We start from the raw sequence: 22,765 nt of genomic DNA, 5'->3' as shown, positions 1-22,765 counted from the left end.
GTCACGCTGTAGGAACGAATCTCGAGATTACGAAGTAAATTTCTTTAACATGCTGCGCGTTTTGTTCTTGAGCAAAACACTTCATTTCACGTTACTCAAGGCAACAGGCCTGCAAATGGGTAACCTTGCGTTGGATTAGCGTACAATAGTGAGATGGTAACTCAGGAAAATCACCCGAACGGAGATCTCACGAGCCACGTTTTGTATTGAGCGATCGAAAAGATGAATAGTACATTCCATATAGTGACTCGCAAATGATTGGGATTGGCTGTTCAAACACACCAAAGATCAAGTGTCAGAGTGAAATAGATGGCAGTGAAATTGACTAACAAGAAGAATGGAAATTTAACGGTAAGTTAGTTTACTGTCTAAAAACGAACGAATGGGTATAGGCAATATACCAAAATATGAGGTAGATTGAATCATAGCGTTTGTATGAGACAGAGAGATATATGGGTATACGTAGAAAGGTAGAAAGAGGGAAGTACGTAAACGCTAATCGTGACAATCAAGATCATAAGCAATTTATGAAAGTTAGAAAATAAGTAAGAGTGAGAGTAAAAGTTTTCTTTAGATAAATTGCTTATAGTTGAGATTATATGCATGTTTGGAGAGGGGTAGATAAGAAGGCTAATGAGACAAGGTGCAAACAACTTTGTATAATAAAGCGTCTAGGATGTAAGCTCTAAGGGCCGTTAGTGAGGAAGATGTAAGCAGAACTATTCCTTGCAGTAGGATAAAAAAATATCAGCTACTTATTTATTTGCCAATAACGTCTCACAGTGTTTACTTTTTTGTCTTTTAATCATATTCATTTCCTTCTGTTTGCTCACGCGTAATTCTTTCTATCTGTTCTCGTCGAATATCATAAATAATTTTAATCAGATCATATTTTAACTTAAACCGGTTTCAACTCTAGTACGCCCTTATGCTCATCCTTTCTCACTGTCTATCTTGCTTATATTGTTTGTTTCTTTCTCACTACCACTCACTCTCTTTATACTCCTTTCATTTAATCATCATTTTTCTCGTTTAGTTGATTCTCTAAGCGATTTTATTTCAAATTTTAATTATATTTCATAATTTGAAATTTTGTGCCTTCCATATTTACCGCTTAGTTTCATCATCTGATACATTTTCCCTGTTAAATTCTTATTTAGTTAATTTAACTAGAAAGAATATTGCAGAATGTCACAAAATATTTTTTTAAAATATCTTTTCTGAGTAGAAAATGTTCTGAGTTCTTTAGATAAATAGTGGCCTCACTTGCTTTAGAAGCAAAACTTCCATCCATCCATCCATCCGTCTGTCCGTCCGTCCGTCCGTACGTACGTACGTACATACATACATACATACATGCATACATGTATGTATACATACATACATACATGCATACATACATGCATACATACATACATACATGCATACATACATACATACACACACGTTATAAGCTCTTAATATATCAGAAGTGCTTCTTTTCATTCATAAATTTACTATGGGTAAATCTATAGATTTTAGCCGTTACTGCATTTATGAAAAAAAACATTTCCTCAATAAATTAATTAAATATTTTCTATACATTACGTGTGTCATCTTTATACAACCTCACTTCAGAGGGTAAAACAATAATCCACTAGATACGCCTTTAATTTTCGTTAGCAATCTCTTATTTTTCTCTTTAACTTAACCTACGACTGTGAAATTGTGTTTAAAGCCGCTGTTATTAAGTTTATAATTAAATGAACTCATTTGAATATATAACACGCGGTTGCTTTTCTTAAGCAAATTACTGATGCGTCAATAGTGTTTATTTTTCATACTAAACTTTAATACATAGTTTTTATTAGAGGTACTGCAGCATTTATAGGATAATTAGATTTAATAGATTCATTAGATAGTATAATATTGATCCCTCTTTTACTGTCCACAGTCAGGTTGTGTAAACATAGTGTTATCAACGTTATCTTTATCATAAATAACAGCGGCACCAACATCAACAATATCGTCGCCTTCATCATTAACGTAGTAACCACCGCCAACACCACAATCACCATCACCATCACAATCATCATTGTCATCATCATCATCAGTAGTAAGAATAATAGTAGTAGTAATAGTATTAGTAGCACTAGTAGTAAAAAAAAAGGGAAGAATACAGAGGAAAAATATACAACGCAGAAGGGAGAAAAAATCTGGTTGCAAAGAGAACGAGAATGTTTATGATGAATAGTCGTTGTTTGAAGGAAAAAAAAAACTAATACAAAAAAAGGTAAAAGTACGAAGGACAAAAAATGTAAGATAAAGGCTAGAAAGAGAACGTTTGAGAAGGAGACAGTGGCGGTATATAAGAGAGAGACATATGTAGACGAACTACATTTCATTGTATGTGTGAGTAGCAAAAGAAAAAACAAACAAACAAGGCAGTGAGATCGATGTGGTGAGATAATGTAGCATTATAGAGAAAAATAAAAGAAATATAGAAAGAAGCTAAATGAATGTAAAAAGATAGAAAAGCTTAGTGAGATTATAGAAAGTGTATAAACATATAAGAGAAAGTGAGTTTGATGTAGTACATACGTGAATGAGAAAGAGTATGTTACTAGAGAGAGTATGTGTGCTTGATAGAAAGGAGAAAATATGTGGGTGTATGTGCTCGCGTGTGTGCGTGTGTGTATGCGCTAACGTGTGTGCATATGTGCATGCACTCACGTGTGTGCATGTGTGTATGTGTGTCTGTATATATGAAAATAGATGCCGAGGAGAATTGTGTGCAAGAGTAATCAAGTCTCCATCATACTCATCGCAATTTGGTATTTATTTTACCTAGACTTCTTTTTGTTGTTGTTCACCGATATGAAGCCAAAGAATAAGAAAAGTAATGAAATCGAATTATTTAACAATGAATGATTTCCCATCAGCCCATGAGCCATTATCGTCTGCCTTTCGTTGTTGATTCAATTTTCTCTGATTTTGCTGACATGCGAGCAACCGTGATCATTATTCGGAACTGCGTTGAAAGATATCATGTAAGGATTAGCAAACTAGCATTGCAGCGAAAGCATCGGTACATCTGCTAGTTTTACACAATCCATTTTGAACAGATTTCTCTGTGAACTAACTAACCTGATCTTCATTTCCCATAATTCCTTACGGATTACTTTCGCTGAGTTTTACTGACATGAAGCCGATATCTTAAAATCTTGTAGGATGGCTCGAATGCCGTGCAAACTAAGGAATAGCTGTACTACAAGAAGATAATAACTGATGGAATTTACGTGCATGAACATTCATGCATGAATGACTCATTGATGCATGCAACTAGTTTCTTCCCTGAAAGGAAACAGCCTTGACTTTATAATTTACGGCTATACTGAGGCTTGAGTGGCAACAAGTGCGGTCATATTGGTAAAGTATTGATGGAAATGCCATCAGAATTGTCAAAAATAGAAAATCGGACATTTTATCGAAGATTTAGGAAGCATGACGAACAGTTATGTAAATGAAGGTGAGCAGTCGCTTGATTAAAGCACTACATTATATAACTAGTTCATAATTATCTGTGAAAGATTGAAGACTACTCAAGAACTATATGTGTGTATGTGTGTGCGTGTACGCACGCCGCGCGCATATATAAAATAGAAAAACAAAGTGAAACAATCAAGTGTATAACAGAAAACAATGTTAGTGATATTTCAAATATTCATATCTCATTTAGCTGTTTCAATAACGCTTTCCACACACAACACACAAATTCATAAACACACACTGACACATACATACAAACACACGTAGGGATGTATATGTGTACGTATGCATTTCTATGTGTATGTGCGTGGTGTGTGTGCGCTTGTTTCTCACTGTTATTTTGTTGTTTGTATAATCGTGGCAGGCTGTAAGATTGTGAGTTTGGTTTTCGGCGGCAAGTTGTGTCCTTGAGCAAGAAACTTTATCTCACGCCGCTCTAGACCAGGCAGCTGGTAAAAAATGAGTTCTATCTGCAATTCAAAGGGCCAACTTGTCACACTCTGTATCATACTGAATCTTCCTGATACCTACATTTAGGGTATGTTTTTCTGTGGAATACTCAGCCACTTGAACGTTAATTTCACGAGCAGACCATTCCGTTGATTCAACCAACTGGAACACGCGTTGTAATAACCGATATATACTTACATACAAACACACACACACACACACACACACACACACACACACACACACACACACACACACACATAGGCACAAGTGTGGTTGTGTGGTAAGAAGCTTGCTTCCCGCGCATTCGTCGCTCTATTCGCTGTGTTGATTTTTGACGAGACGGACGGAATTTCTTTACCTGCTTAGCAGCGGTTTGTCGGTGAGTGTTGTACTGGTGGAGAGGAATAAAATTCAGACCTTAGCGAGTATGAACTGTCCTCAGCGAAGGAGGAGCTCGTTGAGGCGGTAAATAGAATGGACGAGCATTTGGAAAGAGTAAAGAGTTTTGCTGAGGCTGCAGAGGTGAAGAAAAGGGAGGCGGACCTAGCCAGACTGAAAGAGCTGTGTAAGATGACACAGAAGGTTGGCGGTGACGTAAAGTTATTACCCCCGAAAAGAGTAATGGAAAATATGGAAAAGAAGACCACTACCTACAAGGTGTACTCAGTGGAGAGTAGGAAGGTGGAGCGGATGGAGATGGAAAAAGTAGAGAAAGCAATGAAGGTGTTTTCGAAGAAAGTGACATACATAGCGAAAGAAAATGGATATGGGACGGTAGTTGTCCTGTTTAGGACAGCGGAGGAGGCAAAGAGGCTGGCGAGTGCAACTGTAAAAACGGAGGTAGTAGTACTTCTACCCACGTACCTTGGAAGAAAGATTTCTAAGGTGAGGGTAGAAGGAATTCCATCCGATATAGAAGTGGCTTGGGTTGCGGCAGCCGTCCTCGCAGGAAGTGAGGAGGAGGTGGCTGTCCTCCAAGCCACAGAGACAGAGGAAGGAAGATATAGAGGAAAAACATGGGAAATCATACAAGCAAACGCGAAGCAGCTGGAAAATTTGGCGGAGACGGTGACGTTGGGAGAAATAGTATTGAGAGTATGAGTAGAGGGCAGAGTTCCGCGATGCTTTAAATGTGGCCAAAAAGGCCACATTAGAGCTCACTGCCCTCTTCAGAGGAAAACGACAGAAGAGGCGGTGCTGGAGACGGAGGAGAAAAAAGATAAAGTACAGAAAGATGGAAGGAACAAGGAGGATGAATGGACATGACAGAGAATAAAAGGAAAAAGAGAAAGAAGAGGAAGAACAGTCAGTGTGATGTGAGACCCCAGACTAACTCCGTCCCACCCAAGACCACTCAGACCCACCTTCTACATACAGGTACCAACCCCCCCCCCCTCTCCCCACAGGAAAAAAGAAGAAAGAACAGACGTCACCAAATTTACAAGATACCTTCCCCGGTGAAAAGTTTACGTGTACATAGAGGAGAGAGAGTGTTGTCACTCAGTGATGGGGAAAACAGCAAACGAAAGACTAGATTAAAGACTAAAGAGGACTCAGGACTCAAAGGTGGCGAGTGATGTTACTCAGTGTGGGGTGAGTAACACACTTTTCATATTCTCTTTTCTCATTTATCATTCATGTATCATTATTTAATATTTTGATTTTAATGTTTTTCATGTTCATTTTCATGTGTCATTCATAGCATCATGTTTTTATTTTAATTGTTATATGTCCCCTTATGTGTTGTAGTGTCTCCTTCTATGTAATGCCTTTATGGCAATTTAAAAGAGATAAAGAAGCTTGCTTCCCAATCATATGGTTCCGGGTTCGGTTCCACTACGGGTTCAATCCCACCTGCGCAGCAAGTGAATAAAACTCGCTGTGTGTGTGCGCGCGTGTGTGTGTAATTTAGTGAGTGGGCGATTGTGCGTGTGTGATTCTGTTTGTGTTTCCGCCATTGCTTTGGCTTGGGAATGATTAGGAAATACATTTTGAATTGATTTAATCGTTTTTGTTTTGATGACACTCAAGAACATCATAATTCTGAACTCGTATAACTGATTAGGTCGGGCATTTGCGTATTTTGTAAAGATCCCTATGTTGGGAAGCAAAATGACATAGTAATTGTCTTGAAACCAAATTGTATCCCATCGCACCACTACTATCTGTAATTCCTATCGTGCTGAATTTCTGCTACTACTACTGTTGCTGCTGCTGCTGCTGCTGCTACTACTACTACTACTACTACTACTACTACTACTACTACTAATGATAATAATAATAATAAAAACAGTAATCCTATCTATTAAAGACACAAAGCCTGACATTTGAGGGGAGGGACTATTCGATTACATCGATCCCAATGTTTTACTGGTACTTAATTCATCGACCCCGAAAACGCGAATCTACCTCGGCGGAATATTAGTAGTAATAATAATAATAATAATAATAATAATAATAATAATAATAATAATAATAATAAGGTCTCTGGGTGAGACTTGGAGCCAACTTGTGCAAATGCAAAGCAAATGTCAAACAGAAAAATAATAATAACAACAATAATAATAATAATAATAATAATAATAATAATATAACAACAACAACTACTACTACTACTACTACTACTACTACTACTACTACTACTACTACTACTACTACTACTACTACTACTACTACAGTAATATTGCTTTTTCTCGCCGGGGTAAATGAAAGTTTCAAAATTATTTATATTCTGAGTTCAAAACTCAATCTTGATGTAAAGGAACAAAATACAGGGCAAGGAAGGAGATATTGATGAGGCGTTTCATATGAAAATACGTCGTAGCGCAAAACTTAAGCTGGCTACTATCTTGATAACATAGATTATAGTTATTTCTTCCTATGTTACTCTTGGTAGCCTCAAATAGCTATGTTCTTGTCATGCTTAACGAAATGTGGTTAATGTTCCTTTTTCTTCCCTCCGTTAAATATTTTTTTGCTCTTCTGAATAAGAACCTAATGGTTTGGTGAATTTATATTTGAAGAATGAGAAGCAACTGGATAAATAAATATCTTCCTGGTTCCCACCACACCTTTCTCCGTATGATATAAAGTTATTTTTAAGTAAGAACACATTAAAGAAAATGCATTTAAGCTATCTCAAAACTGTTTATTTATTTTTAATGTTAATTATTTTAGTGTTTTCTTTTGAATATCAGTTGTTATACTTGGACACGTTTAGCATTTTTAGACCTCGATACATCAAGCGATGAAGAAAAACAAATTGTAAACGATGGCCAACATGTGTGTGTTTCTTTATTGCTATGCATGACTTCTAATTTAATGTATAGTCACAAGTAAGCCGGTTTTTCTTATAACGGTAAACGACAATTTCTTTTGCTATAAAGGGCGTAGTTGTACTATTCGTCGTAATTTCATTTGCTTTCCCCTAACTCTAAGACGTGTCAGCTGCCAACAAATTATATGGAGACCCGCAGTAATTCATCAACTAACGGCAAACACAAGAAAATATTGCACTAGTTCACTCCTAACACAATGAGACAGAAAAAGTATAAACAATTCAGGTCAAATGCAACTGTTTGCTTTTTTTTTGACAAATATGTTGAGTATTATATATTTGAAGAAGATGGTGCCTATATATGTGTTGCACAGATAGAGACGCGCGCGCACACACACACACACACACATACACACACAAACACACACACACACACATACACACACACACACATACACATACATATGTATGTGTATGTGTATATGTGTGTATATATCTATTCATACACACACACATACATTCATATATATATGGATATATATATATATATATATATACACATACACATATATTTATAACAACCATCACAATAAACTCATGCTTGTTACTGTGTTCACGTGTCGTATGTCATGTGATACATCTCACTTGAAAATCTAGACTTATCTTCACTCTATAATTCTTGTTTTGAGCGCAACAGGGTGTCTTTGTCCCTCTCTTCCAATAATATGTATGTAAATAACCTACTATCTGCCACATCTAACAGCGTCCACTTTAACGCAAACATACCCCTCAGTCCTCTCTGAATTTCCCCAACCATGCATCATCCAGAGTCAAATCTGCATTAATTTATGAACATAGACCTTGAAAGCATCACCCGATGGGGATATGAGTGTAGTGCTTCTCTCGGCAATAAAAAATAAATAACTATACACATCAAGAAATCTTACCTCACTTCACCATGGTAACAACACACAATTAGAGTTCACACAAGCAATGTAAATGTCAGGTCTAAGGATTACTGAGTATTTCTCAGGGTGAAGCACATCCTTAACATAACCAGGATGTCAAAACTGGCCATCGTCTAATATTATTTTAACCCAACAGTTATTTACACTCTACAAAGCTAAGTAGTGCAATGAGGTTTGGCTTCAATATCCGAGAAAGGTGTTGCTAATGCTCACGGAGATATTTTGGGCTACATCTAGAGAAAAACAACCCATTTGCTAGGCATAAAATGTTTCACATACAAACTCTAGCTTCTTGCGTTTTCTACCGCTACTAAGGGCTTCTGCATGTCCAGACTAAATATTCTGTCTCTTCACCCATGTTGTGTGCCTGTAGTCAGGTTTCTTACAAGCTATTACACATAGATCTTTCCTTTGTTTCCAGGATGTTGGTACTCTGCAATACCTTCACCGTCCATGTCTTTCTTGCATGTGTCAACTTACATTAATGTAAGCAGAAAATAATCGCTACTAGTCTTACAAGTTTCAGAGCTCCTGCAAAAGTTAAGAGCATTTTCCCGATCTTATTTAGAGAGTAACAGACTCTTGATTCTATCATCTTACTAAAAAATCCACGTACCAGGTGCTTCTTCGTGAGATTAATATGTCCTCCACTAACTCTAATACTGCTAAGTTGACACTCTTTATCCGCTCTGAAATGTGGTTCGTTGACTGAAGTCTCGCACCCATACTCTTTAATTTACGTACTATCTCTACTGTATAACGACTCCATTCAACGAACCTTTTGCATCTTCTAATAAGCTAACTGGTTACATTTATATCAATTCTGCCATCAAATCTACAAATCTATGAGACATGTCAAGCAGGATGTTCGAAATTCTATTCCTCTGTGTGTCTTGATGCTGCTAATATAACCAAGGTCTAAAACTAATTTATGCAAGTCAAGACTTAATCACTGCGCAGGCGATGACACTGGTAAATACTGGCAACATTGTCTGAAAGAAGATTCACCACCTTCACCAAACAAGATGCTTTTTTGTGACTTTATTACTTGTTATAATGAATAGCAAAATATCCCTTAAATCACACTCTTACCTTTTAAATTAGGAATTTCACATTGGTTAATATGGTTCTCGTATACTTTAGCTTTCAGAAAGCTAGAGACTAGAATACTGTTTCGTCATTGATTCGCTTGATCAAGTTTGACTAATACTTAATTACCAACCAAAATATGCGAATACGAATAATAATAATTGCATAACTACAACAAAAAGAAAATATAGGGCATTTCTATACTGCACTATATTTGCAGATACTTAAGAGAACTTAAACAGTTGTCACTAAGTTTCAGAATATTTCTTCTCATCCCCTCAATCAAAATTTAATTTCAGTTTCTATCTCAACGTCATTATGCTGTATTTCTTCCTTATTTTGCTTCCTAATCTGCAACCTCACGCATACGTTCAAGTATACATAGACTCAAACAAACTGGTCCCAATATCAAAACATCAGCAAAGTTTTACTCTGTCTATACTATGAAAATCATCGAGTGAAATTCTCCCCCTATTGACTTCATACGTTTTTCATATCTAAATTCATGTGAGACCACTCAACTGTATGCAGCATACTCCAACGGAGCTTATGCCAACTCTCCACTTGTCTACTTCAGCTTTTTCTTCCAAATACTTACTTCTTTAATGATCAACTATAATGATTTTACATATATATTTCCATATTTCAATACATTTAAGTAGACGATAATTCTTTATTCTTTTTAGCTTTCTGAACATTGACAATTTACACGATTTGTGCTCTGTAAGACTCAAATTATCAAACTATCAAACTATATATCATTCAATAAGATACAAGTTAGTCGGCTTTATAAATGTGGTTATTCAATGGTACATGCATCACATAAAATATCACATTGTACAATTTCGCTGACTTTGCACGAATAGCAACAATTAAACCACTTAAAATTGATACAATGTTAGGTTTCATCATTCATAACATTGTCCTGACTGTACTTGAATGTTATGCTTTTGCTTTAAAACCAAGAAGTAAATCAGCTCTACTAAGTTACTGCCTACGTACGAAATGAAAGTCGGACCCCATATTTCTTTAAACTAGCGATTCCTATACCAGTCTAATTACATAGAATTCAATATCTATCTTTGTGTTTCTTGGACCACATGTATTTTACGTCATATACACCTCCCTAAAACATGTTTCCAATGTTTATCTCGAAAAATGAAACATTTTGAATTTCCTGGCAAAGTTTTAACTGCAAACTTCGACCAATTTATCGTGAAAGTAGACACTGCACCGACCTCAAAGGTTTTTCAAAAGTAATTGCTATAGTCTCGTCTCCCCAGATTAACTTTTAAAACATTTTGAAAGTATAAGTGTAAATATTTATGTCTGCCAAACCAAGAATACCAGATTATATTTGTACATTCAGCTAAAGAACATGTTATGTCATATCAATTCTCTTACCAACACTCTAAACAAATCGTTGCTTGAAAGCAACAACGAAAAACAATACTAAACACCAACGAATCAATCTGATAAAACAATCAAGCAAACAAAAATAATCTATCTGAAGTGTCGTCATAATAACAACTTCCCCAATTGCAAACAAATAGAAGCAAATGTCAAAGCAAAACATACAATTTTTTGGCTGTACTGCATTATAGTTTGACATGTATTGATAAAAAATGTATTAAGATCTAGTTGACGTTGTCTTAATAGATATACAAGTTTGAGAATGCTACATATAGTTTTTTTTTTTAAAGTAGTTTGGCTAAAAATTGCACCATTTCGTTTTAAATTGATTCATTCGATATACTTTTGAGTTAAAGAGAAATTTGCAGTAGACAAAGAAAGATGTTTATTTTATATTGGAAAACAATATAAGAGAGTAAATATAATGAAGTACTTTCCATTATATGCTCAATAATGCATACATACAGCGAAGTTACTACAAGGCAGTCTAGACTCATATCTATTAATGTTTGAATATTTCTTCGATATATACGAGGTATACTAAGAATATAGAAAGACGGTGAGACATATAGACTATCACAGTTCTCGTTAGGTAAAAATACATAGTAAATATTGCATTTGCTCAGCTGAAAGAACGGCAAAGCGAAACCCGGAGTATTAGCATTTTTTTATACGCAAACACTCATGTGAGCAAACACATGTGTGTGTGTGTATGTGTTTGTGAGTGCGTGCGTGTGTGTGTATGAAAATGGTGATTCAAAGTGACAATAAAGGAATATATTGAAAAAGCAGATAAAAGCACCCAAACGACACTGACAAGCTCAATCCTCCATCAATTGTTCATAAAAATTAGTATGAAACAAAGAATGAATGAGAGAGCGTACAACAACCCTAATAACTATGAGATTTTTGAAATATCTTTGAATAATCTTCCTTGTTTTACCCTATCACTAGCTGAGAACAAGGTTACTTTCTTCATACTTTATTTCAGACAACTTTTGGATTCATTCATGTACGACTACTGGAAAACATACGTTGGGAAATGGTCGAGCTGTTTTAAGACGAATGAACATCGACACTAATAAATATAGATTTCATGCACTCTTCAACATTCGCCCAACGGCCGTTTCAGAGACTTAGACAACGGTCGCTAACACTGGTGACATGATCATGTGTTTATGATGGTTGTGAAGTTGATAACAACAACTATTCAATTAAGTAAATATCACTCCAGGAATGAAGCCATCACTTTAATGAAAACTGGAAGAAAACACTATTCAGTGAAAAATCAGCGAATGTACCTCTTTCTAACTAGTCCGAACTTCAGTTTATATCGGATCATTTCAAACAATTACAGTTCCCGGAACACATCATGCTAGCGTCATTTCATTTGGACGTAATTATCATTTCTGATTCCACCAAGTAGATGATGATATGGATGACTGCAACTTGGATGACCAAGTAGATGACTGTGACTTGGAAGAATATATACTGAAAACTCACGGGAGAAAGCTTACTAAATATCAAAAGCTGGCATAACGGTGCAGATATCAAAATTGGTACGCACATTATGAGCCAGGTGCAATATACTGCCGGGTTTTGTGAGGCGTTCATTCTGCAAATTTTTTACTGCGCTGGCAGTTATTGGAGCAGTGAATATGGTAGGGACGTATATTTAATACCAAAGCTCTTTAGAGAGGACCACCAGGTGGCTTTCGATACAGAGGGAAGATCAATGGTTTGCTGGTCTTGGGATACAAGCTTGGATTTAATTGACTATGGTTGGGTAAAATGATGGAGGGACGTATAGATGATGTGGGGTGAATTGACAATGCATCCCACGCATCCTTCAGATCTACCGTGGAATAATATGTATGAAGGCATGAATGTATGAATGTAGGTATATATATATATATATATATATATATATATATATATATATATATATATATATATATATATATATATATATATATATGTATATCTATATATCTATCTATCTATCTATCTATCTATCTATCTATCTATCTATCTATATAGTTGAAAACGAACCCCCCTCTCTCTCCCTCTGTATCTAATTTTCACCCTCTTTGCTTTACTTTCTCTCTTCTCCATTAAAAAAAAAAGCATATTTTCTCCTCTTCTAAACAAAGCAAAAGAAGATGCGATTTATATAAATGAACAAGGAAACGTTGTTTTCATCATTTTGATTGTTTTGATGAGATCGACAAACGAAAGAAAGCGCTAATAAAAAAATTATCCAGAATTTTGACTACCTCCTTTTTCTCAACACACACACACACACACACACGTGCGCACATACATACATTCACGCACACACAGACACACAAAGATACACAAACACATACAAACACATATATATGTATACACACACACACACACACACACACACACACACACACACACACACACAGAATGAGTGCTCAACTGCCCATTGGTGGATAGAATTTCTTTCTTTGTGCATTAAGAAAATTCTATCCACCAATGCGATGTTGAGCACTCATTCTCGTCATTCGACATTTACATATCGATGTCTCCGACGTCCCCAAACATCGGTTAACCACTAAACATTAACAGGGAATTAAAACAAACCATATATATAAACATATACATACATATATACATATATATATATATATATATATATATATATATATATATATATATATATATATATATATATATATAAGTATGTATGTACATATGTATATATATATCTATCTATCTGTCTATCATTCTTTCTCTCTCTCTCACACACACTCTCTCTCTATTATATATATATATATATATATATATATATATATATATATATATATATATATATATATATATATATATATGTATGTATGTATGTATATATACATAAATATATATGTATGCATGTATGTTTGCGTTTTGGTTCAAAATCAGTGTAAACCAGGGGAAAGAAAGTAGTCTACAAGAAAGAAATCTATTACTTTTATTGGAGCGTGAATACTTTATAACTTGTTACATTAAAGTTCTCATTCCTAATTACTAATCTGCATATTTAATAGAACATACACAAGAATTTGGTGCTAAATTTTGTACTACTGGAGAAAATTTCGTCAGATATCACTTTCACAAGACGTGTAACGCAAGCATGCGTCACGAGAGGGACAAGAAACCCGGGGAACGTGTGTTATCTGGCACGGAGTTATGCATAGAACAGAATATGAAAAAAATGTGAATCGATATACATTTTGACATGCTTTATAGAATCTGAAACGATAGGGGTGGTGTAGCATTAACTTATATTTTGTACAGGATATATATTACCTTATTGTGCCATATTTTAATAAGCATATGCAATGTTTAAGTGAATTTCGGGATGATCATTTTTTTTCTTGCCAGATAAACACACTCACTATATAGTTCTCCCCTTGTTTATTACTATTGTTATTTTATGTCCATTGTCTGGAAATCCTTCATCACGCACCTGTAACCTCTCCAGGGACTCTCCATTCCATGTGGCTCTCTCTTAGTTCTTTCTCTCTTTCTGTGGTGTGTACACTTGTATGCGCATGTCTTTGCGTCTGTATCAGTGTGTGTATGTGCGTGCGTCTGTTTGACTACGCATGTGTATGTGTTGTCGCGTGTGTGACTATTCTTGTGTATTTGTTTTCAATATATGTTTTGTGTGTGTGTATGTGGGTTTACTTACTATACTGTTTGTATCCGTGCCCCTTATGAGTGTTTTCATTCCATTCGCGTTTTCTGTTGAGACTCGGTCTCTCTATTACTATGTGTGTAACCTCTGTAATCTAAGTGCTGTGTCTGTTCTATGCGTTGATAATGCCTTAACATCGATGTTATTAAGCGAACCTCTATATCTTCTTTGAGAATGTAGGGAGAGCACTGACGAGATTTTCTTCTCCTTTCTCCTCTTTGAGCGCCAGTTAGTGTTTACTTATCCTGTCCCTTATGCTACGTACCGTCACCCGAATAATGTAAGTTGCTGTCTTGTAAGTTGTTGTTTTGGCACCGGCCATCACTTATATATCAATGTGTGATTTTTATGTTATATTAAATACAATTTTTATACTAAACCGAAGGGTTACTCAATACATTCGGCAGAGTAGAAATTTATAAGTACTCTTGTTAAAGAATAATATATATATATATGGATGTGTGTGTGTGTGTGTGTTTGTGTTTGTAGTCAATTCAAAAAGATAGAAGGGAAAAAAAGCAAAGAAACGTGAGGATGTATTAATAAAACGCACAGAGAAAGAAGAGAGTAGTTATTTTACGTTTCGAGCTTAGCTCTTCTTCTGAAACAGAAAAAAACACGTAAGTCCAAAGGGAAAAAGGGATGAAGGCGGAAAAAAATTGCAAACAGTTCACGTGTGGTTGCATATCCATATACATACATATGATTTTATTCAACATATTACCCTCTGAGATTCACATACTCATTGCAAGCCGTCAAGTTTTTCTAACCCTTTAAAAGAACTCGGAAGGTTGGGCTTCCAAGTAAGCCTTTCGCGACACCCTTAATGCCAGGAACTTTCAGCAACCCCTCGTGTGTGTGTGTGTGTGTGTACACATATAAATAGCTTGATATATCAATGTTTGTTTATATGTTGTGTTATAATAAAAACAATTTCCATTAACATTAAGGAGTACTCAATATTTTTTGTAGAGTATAGGTTTAATATCCCTCAACGACAGTAACATTGACAGTGATTTAGACGTTTTGGCACTGTAAACGTAGCTGACTGAGACTGCAGCCATGCTAGGGCACTGCCTTGAATTTTTAAAGGAGTGAATCGATCCAAGTACTCATTTGTTATGCGAGGTACTTATTCTATCGGTCCCTTTTGCTCTACTCCTATAATACAGGGATGGAAAAACACCAGTATAAGTGGTGGGGTAACACACAGACACACACACATAAACACAGAAGCACACACACAAACACACACACACACACACACACACACACACACACACACACATATACGACGGGATTCTTTCAGTTTCCCTCTACGAAATCTACTCACAGGTGTTTTGTCGGCCCGAGGCTATAGCAGAAATCACTTGCCTAAGGTGCTACGCAGTGGGACTGAACCCAGAACCATGTGGTTGGGAAGGAAGCATCGTTTCCCACAGTCACGCCTGTGCCTATATATATAATATATATATATATATATATATATATATATATATATATATATATATATATATATGCATGTATGTATGTATGTATGTATGTATGCATGTATACGTATTTGCATATATGTATGTATGTGTGTACATATGTATGTATGTATGTATGTACGTATGTATGTACGTATGTATGTATGTATGTATGTATACGCATGCTATTGAAGCTTTGAAATATCCTCCATAACTGAAGCTTCCTCAAATCAGGCATTCGTGTTGTTCAACCACACCCGAATAAAACAATTTAAGGTATACCGAAGCTGCAATAGGGGGCTTCTATTTGCTTTCGTATTTCAAGGGAGGTATTTTATAGGAAATTGTATTCAGCAATTGTAGGTTTACAATTGTCTGCTCCCTCACCGAGGATATTCTGGGTTCACAGATCAAACACTCGATAACAACCGAACGTGGTTAATGTTGATAGGGTTTAACAACATACAGTCACAACTATTTTATATAACAGGTATTTTCAATAACGTTGATTGTTCAATGCAACAGGTATTGTTCATATACAGTAAAAGCTATGATGTATGTTACCACTGATAGTGTGCATTGAAAATTTATAGGGGCAGCAAGACACAGACTGAAAAATATTCATTGATTGCTAGTGATACTTCATAGCCAGCATTGCCACCTTGCATAAAATGCATGAGGCTTTAGACCGGAAATCCATAGCAATCGTATCAAAGTGATATATCTATACCGCCTATGTATAGCTGGATGTATAATATATGCTAAAACACGGAAACAGAAAAGTAGACACTTTCAGCTATTCCTCCCTATGACAAGATTCGTACATAGCAGTTTAAAATTTGTAAAAAAATGCTTTAAAATGTAATATAATCCCAATATTTGTAGTAAAGTGGGGGAACAGCAGTAGGAAATCCTTCACAAAGAAATAATGGATAATAGAATACTGGGTATTGCAGCAACAAATAAAGTAAAGTCTCATGAAAAAATTGCAGTAAATGCTAGAGTAAGTTGCTTCAAAATAAGCGAAGACATGTTATGGTACAAAATTATTGGAACATAATTCAAGTTTTGACATAAATATTGATTGAACGTTCATATAGTAATCCCTAATAACGTGATGTATATTATTAACGTAAAATAATACTAGTGCTAGGAGTGATATTCACCTTTGCAATAGAAAATGTTTAGGCCGATGCTGTTTTTATAGCGTTAAATAACCTGAAGAAAAGCGGTTGACTTTATAAAACGTAGGTTGGATTAATCTTGATAAAGGTACTGAAATAACTGCATATCATTATCTTATAAACGAATGATGGAATATCAGTTTCAGTTTTTAATGTGACTGGGGAAACGAGAACCTTTGTATTTAAATGCATTGAATTTATTTGTCACTAAGCGTTTTCGTTTCAAAGGCTTTTGCTTTTTTGAAAAATATATTGAATAAGGACATAGCATACGATACGAACGGTATTATTTAACAGATGATTTAAACAGTTGCTTAAGCTAAGCAAGAATAGTACAATAATAATTAATTGATTGCATTTTGAAATAAAGATTTAAGGAGCAGAGATTTTTCAAATTGGAATGATCATGAAATATTAAAACTCAGAGCCAAAATCCCCCCTTAATTAAATTAGTTTCATATTTAATATTCGAGGGCATGACACTATGCAATCGTATTAAACAATATTAATGTTTTTTAGAATTATTGCGAAAATAGAACAAATGTTAATAGGAATTAATGAATATCATTGTGATAAATATGAAGATATAAATGAATTCACTCAATAAACTTAATTTCCAGGTAAATTAGAGAAGGTTTTGAATATTTCTAATAATATTCAGAGTTAAATATTTTCACCTACAATTCTTTACGGCTTATTTATATTCACCTTTCTAATCTACTTTTATAAAGTTCATTATTTAAATGAAGAATTATTAGACACTTGTTTATTTTACTTTCCGGTTTAAAATTAAGATATCCACATGTTCTATTTCGTTACAACACTAATGCAGATAGGGAAAGATCTGCAGTTTGCTTGAATAAAAATGTGGCATATATCATGAAGTGTTTGCTACCGAGTGAAACCCTTTTTTCGAACAAATGCCTTTCTAAATATCGGATCTCTCGCCGTGGTGTAGTCTCGTAATATACGAAACACTCGATTTAGATGAGAGTTAGATACGTTGTCCAGTTTTGTAGCATTGTACATTTCTCTTGATAATTAATCATGAATAACATTGAAATTGGGCATCACGATCCGATTTGTACATTTTAATCACATATCTATCGAACTGTTCTCTATGTCTGTCTAACTCTTGGTGTCATGGTGTAGCGTAGCTTTTCCTCTTATACTGGGAGATACTACAATGCGCTAGAGAACAGACTTTCTTTGTACTGACAATACTTAAGTCTACATTTCTCATTGGTAAAATAAAACAATCATGATTCCACGTTTAGATTAAATTTCTACGAAGGTTTCTATTTAAGCATCACAGAGAATAATCAGTACATTGTCATTAATTACTGTAATCTGAAACTTCTACCCACCACTCCAAATTATAGGCTTTAGAGAAGAATTTCGTTATTTCCTTAGTGTAAAATTAATCAAATAAATATAGAAAGAATCATTATTTTGTCAATGACAATTGCAATTGCACCTCATATAAAGTATGGAATTCTTAGAAGAAGAGGAAAGCAAATATACACATTAAAGAAATCAATTAAACTAATATTTATTTCAAAATCTCTCTTCGAACGGCAAAGAATTACCATCATTGATTATTTCAAATAAAAGATATAATTGAAACTATTTTATCTTTCTATTACACATATCAAATTTATGCGCCAAATTTTTGTTTCGTTAAGCCTTTGTTTACGAGGATTAATATTTACGCTGAGCGCTGCAGATGGGAAATAAAACGCAGCATGGTTTCTGATATATTTCCGAAGAAATTGAAAGTAAGATCTAATGCACTAGTCCCTATTGGTTGGTAGAAATATAAAGATATACTTTCTGAAAGTAACGCCAAACTTATCATAAATATTTTCGGGTATCTCGCCAGAAAAAAATATATCTCCGATAATATTTCCATGAGGATTTGTATGGAAGTAACTTAAAACGAAACATTATGCAGTACAGTGTAGAAATAATAAAACATGGCAAACGTTTATTATACACTGTAATATCATACTCATCTTGACACCATAAGAACATATTTCAGAAGTTGTCAGTACCCTTGGGAAGCCAATGAGATTGTAGTTCATGATTGAAATTGATTTATCGCCACACATAAAATGGACTGTGCTAACTTTGATAAAGCTCACTGAGATGGTTCCGTCAATACATAATATCTACTTTGAAATACATTTAGTTTTCTTACTCACAACTTGCTAGACTGAGATATTGCTCCCGAACAAAATAACACATGTAGACAAGTAACAGAAGTGACATATTACAGACCTAAGCGAATATGAAACATTTTTCATATCAACTTTGACGAAGATATAAACCGTACTTGTAATAAGAACTAATTCATCCAATGCAAATGTCAAAACAATGAATAGTATATATCTCTCTCGTAACTACTCTGCTAGACCATACTCTATCCGGTGGTGTATACTCAACGTTTCAGTGTATTGCTTCAAATTGCATGAATATTTTCTCAGTTGAAATCATGTCTAACAAAAACAAAATTCCATTACACATTTTTCAAGAATAAAATCTAAAAGTTATAAGCACCAAGCCTGTTGCATGTTTAACATCGTTACAAGCATATTAATCTAAAATTTTTAGAGTTTGGAATGCTGAATTTAGGGAATGTTTTCGTGTTTGTTTGTATTCATACCTGTGAAATGCCGAAGGTAATTACAGTTGGTAATAGAAAAATAACATACGGACATTAAGTAAAACACTTGAGAAAATACAACACCGAATCTTCATAAATGTCTTTACTTTGATCTATGACAAAGCTACATATTCAAAATACATTTTCGATGACTTTTTGTTCTTTTCACTTTACATGTAATCAAATCTGAAAAATTTTCGTTTTGTTTTCGTAAAAGAATATGAAGTAATTCTTGTGAAAAACAGCTCAATGTTATCAGAGTTGGGGATTTAAAGCTGTGGGTTAGTTTTTAATAGTTTTCACTTAAAATTCTATGAATAAGGGATAAATCGCTAAGCATTTTAGAATATAATATAAATGAAAATAAAATCATGCCACTCTTCCAAGAATTCTGTTGTTAGAATTGAGGCTACAATTTTTGTTCAATAAAAAAAAAAGAGCCATAAATACCAGACGGAGAAATGCACCATCATCGTCAACTTCATCAACGTCGTTTTTTGTCCTCCTTCCCGCCCCTCCTCGTATATACCTATAGCATATAAATTCATACACGCATCTAGACACATGCTCTCTCTCTCACATACATATACACACAGAGACACAGGCACACACACAGAGACACAGGCGCACACACACACACACACACACACACACACACACAGATACATGAAAATATTTAGCAATAATACGCAGAGAAAAGGTAATTGTTATCTTCAGCTTTCAAAAACATACATGTGTTTCAGCAGCGATTGTCATTACTATGCAAGGAAGTCGGCCAGATGTCGCAAGGTAATCGACGCACTTCCTCATCATTCGTAGCGGAAACTGCTAAGTTTTGAAGGATGAACGCTTTAATCATATTCCAGCTATGCAAATAACGTCGGGTACCAGTGTATTGCAGAATAAAGCGTTAAGTGGTAGGATGATTTCAAGATAGATAAGCGGTCAATCAGAGGAGGGACGAAATGACGCACACATTCATACACTTGCACAAACGTGCACACAGAAGAAAAGAGAGAGAGAAAAGAATCCTGAGGCGACTTAGACATAACCCTAACAGCAACTACAATTCAAAGAGTGAGTGGTATACATCAGCCCCTGGGCGTACACTGTGTGCATGCAAACTGTTGTGTCGACGGCCCCAGGCGTAGAAGTAGGATCTCCCAAGACATATAAATAGAGGTAGTCTGGCCGTGGTAGGAGTGTTGAGTAGCAGTTGTGTAACGGTTGAGTAGAGATCATCCGAAGGTGCTAGATAGCAGTTGTTTAAGACATAACACAAATGTTAATTATGAAAGTGAATTATGATGCATTATAGTAAATATTACACAGTCTCTGTGATTCATGCCATGAAGCAGCATATTTCCATGCGCAGACATCCATTCTTCAACCCAAGACTTAGTTACTCGACATCACTTTTGGTACACATCTATAATCTAGCTAACTACAATGTTAGCTATATATGGAAATGGTTACTATAGGGATACGCGTCGTTGTTCGATGAGGTTAGACACCTTTGTGAACTATGAAGGAAAGAGGGATAGAAGATTATACTAGCTAATAAACATAATGAATCAGGAATTAGCTGCGTACTCTGGAGATGTCAAACATTCTAGAGCTACAAGATTGGAAACCATCTTAATTTCAATGAAATACGCTAGTCTACTATCAAATTGACATAGTGGCACTAACTAGATTATACTTATGCAATTACTACTCTCAGTCTTGTTTAAGAATACTATACCCCTACACTGTTATGTTTATACTTCTCCAATAACTCCTATCGGGTAAGAAAGACCCCTTCGGTCACCAGTAACCATGGGATTTCACCTAGAAAGTTTCCCTCCTAGGTACAAGTCTAGGAAAGTTTGTTTATGGAAGACTAGCAGTCGCCCATGCGTACCAGCCTCCCCTCTAGACACCACCGATGGAAAGACAAAGGCCGATACAGCTTGCCACAAGTGACGTCGCAACTCATTTCTACAGCTGAGGGAAGTGGAGCAACGTGAAACAAAGTGTCTCGCTCAAGAACACAACACACAGCCCGGGAATTGAATTCACTACCTCATGATTGTGAACCCGACGTCCTAACTACTGAGCCATGCGCCATTATGCTTTTTCCGATCGGGAGATACCACTACCATTATGCGTGTGTGTATATGTGTGTGTGTGTGTGTGTGTGTGTATGTGCCTATGAGATGAGATGGATGTGCGTGTGGGTCCGGCTTTGTGTGCGTGTGTGTGCGTGCACGCATATAGATGTTTCTGCGAACAATGTGCTGCTGCCCCAGGCTTACAGAACTGTCTATGAACTTAAATTCCAAGGCAAGCGTCTGCCTAAACGAAAGATATTCGAATCTGAGGCTATAAAACTGTCATAGCTACTCACCTGTTGCCTAAGCCTCACTTTCATATATATGCCACTATTCGTACTGTAGTTACAATTATTATCGTTGTTATCATTTGCCTCTGTCACCTTGGGCTTATTTCCTTTTTCTCTCTCTCCTCTCTATCACATGTGTGTCTATGTGTGTGTGTGAGCGTGTGTGAGCTAATGTATATATATATATCAAATAATAAGCAACACGGATTTCAAAAGTGATTGCAGTACGCACGTTTCATGCTACTTCAATTTATTTAAGTAATGTGAGCATTACCTTAAATGCAATATGAAGAGCAATCTTCAGCTGCACGAAAATGCAGAAAAAAGACATATTATAAACGTGGCAACATATTAAATCCAAGTGGGAGAGAGCATACATAAAATCCAAATGTGAGGAAGAATATATAAGTCCATCTTGACATAGTATATATATATATATATATATATACTCTTTACTCTTTTACTTGTTTCAGTTATTTGACTGTGGCCATGCTGGAGCACCACCTTTAGTCGAGTAAATCGACCCCAGGACTTATTCTTTGGATGCCTAGTACTTATTCTATCGGTCTCTTTTTGCCGAACCGCCAAGTTACGGGGACGTAAACACACCACCATCGGTTGTCAAGC

At 35.5% G+C, this 22,765-nt stretch overlaps 1 long non-coding RNA gene across 1 annotated transcript in view; it reads left to right on the top strand.

The window, feature by feature from the left end:
* LOC149137177 (uncharacterized) overlaps nt 1-22,765 on the top strand; it is a 140,353-nt gene that overhangs the window by 8,052 nt on the left and 109,536 nt on the right. The window lies entirely within an intron of this gene.

This window comes from Octopus bimaculoides, chromosome 2, assembly GCF_046866305.1.
Source record: "Octopus bimaculoides isolate indiv1 chromosome 2, ASM4686630v1, whole genome shotgun sequence".
Classification (NCBI taxonomy): Eukaryota; Metazoa; Mollusca; class Cephalopoda; order Octopoda; family Octopodidae; genus Octopus; species Octopus bimaculoides.
Note: the sequence above shows the minus strand (reverse complement) of the source record. Positions and strands in the feature narration are given on the sequence as shown.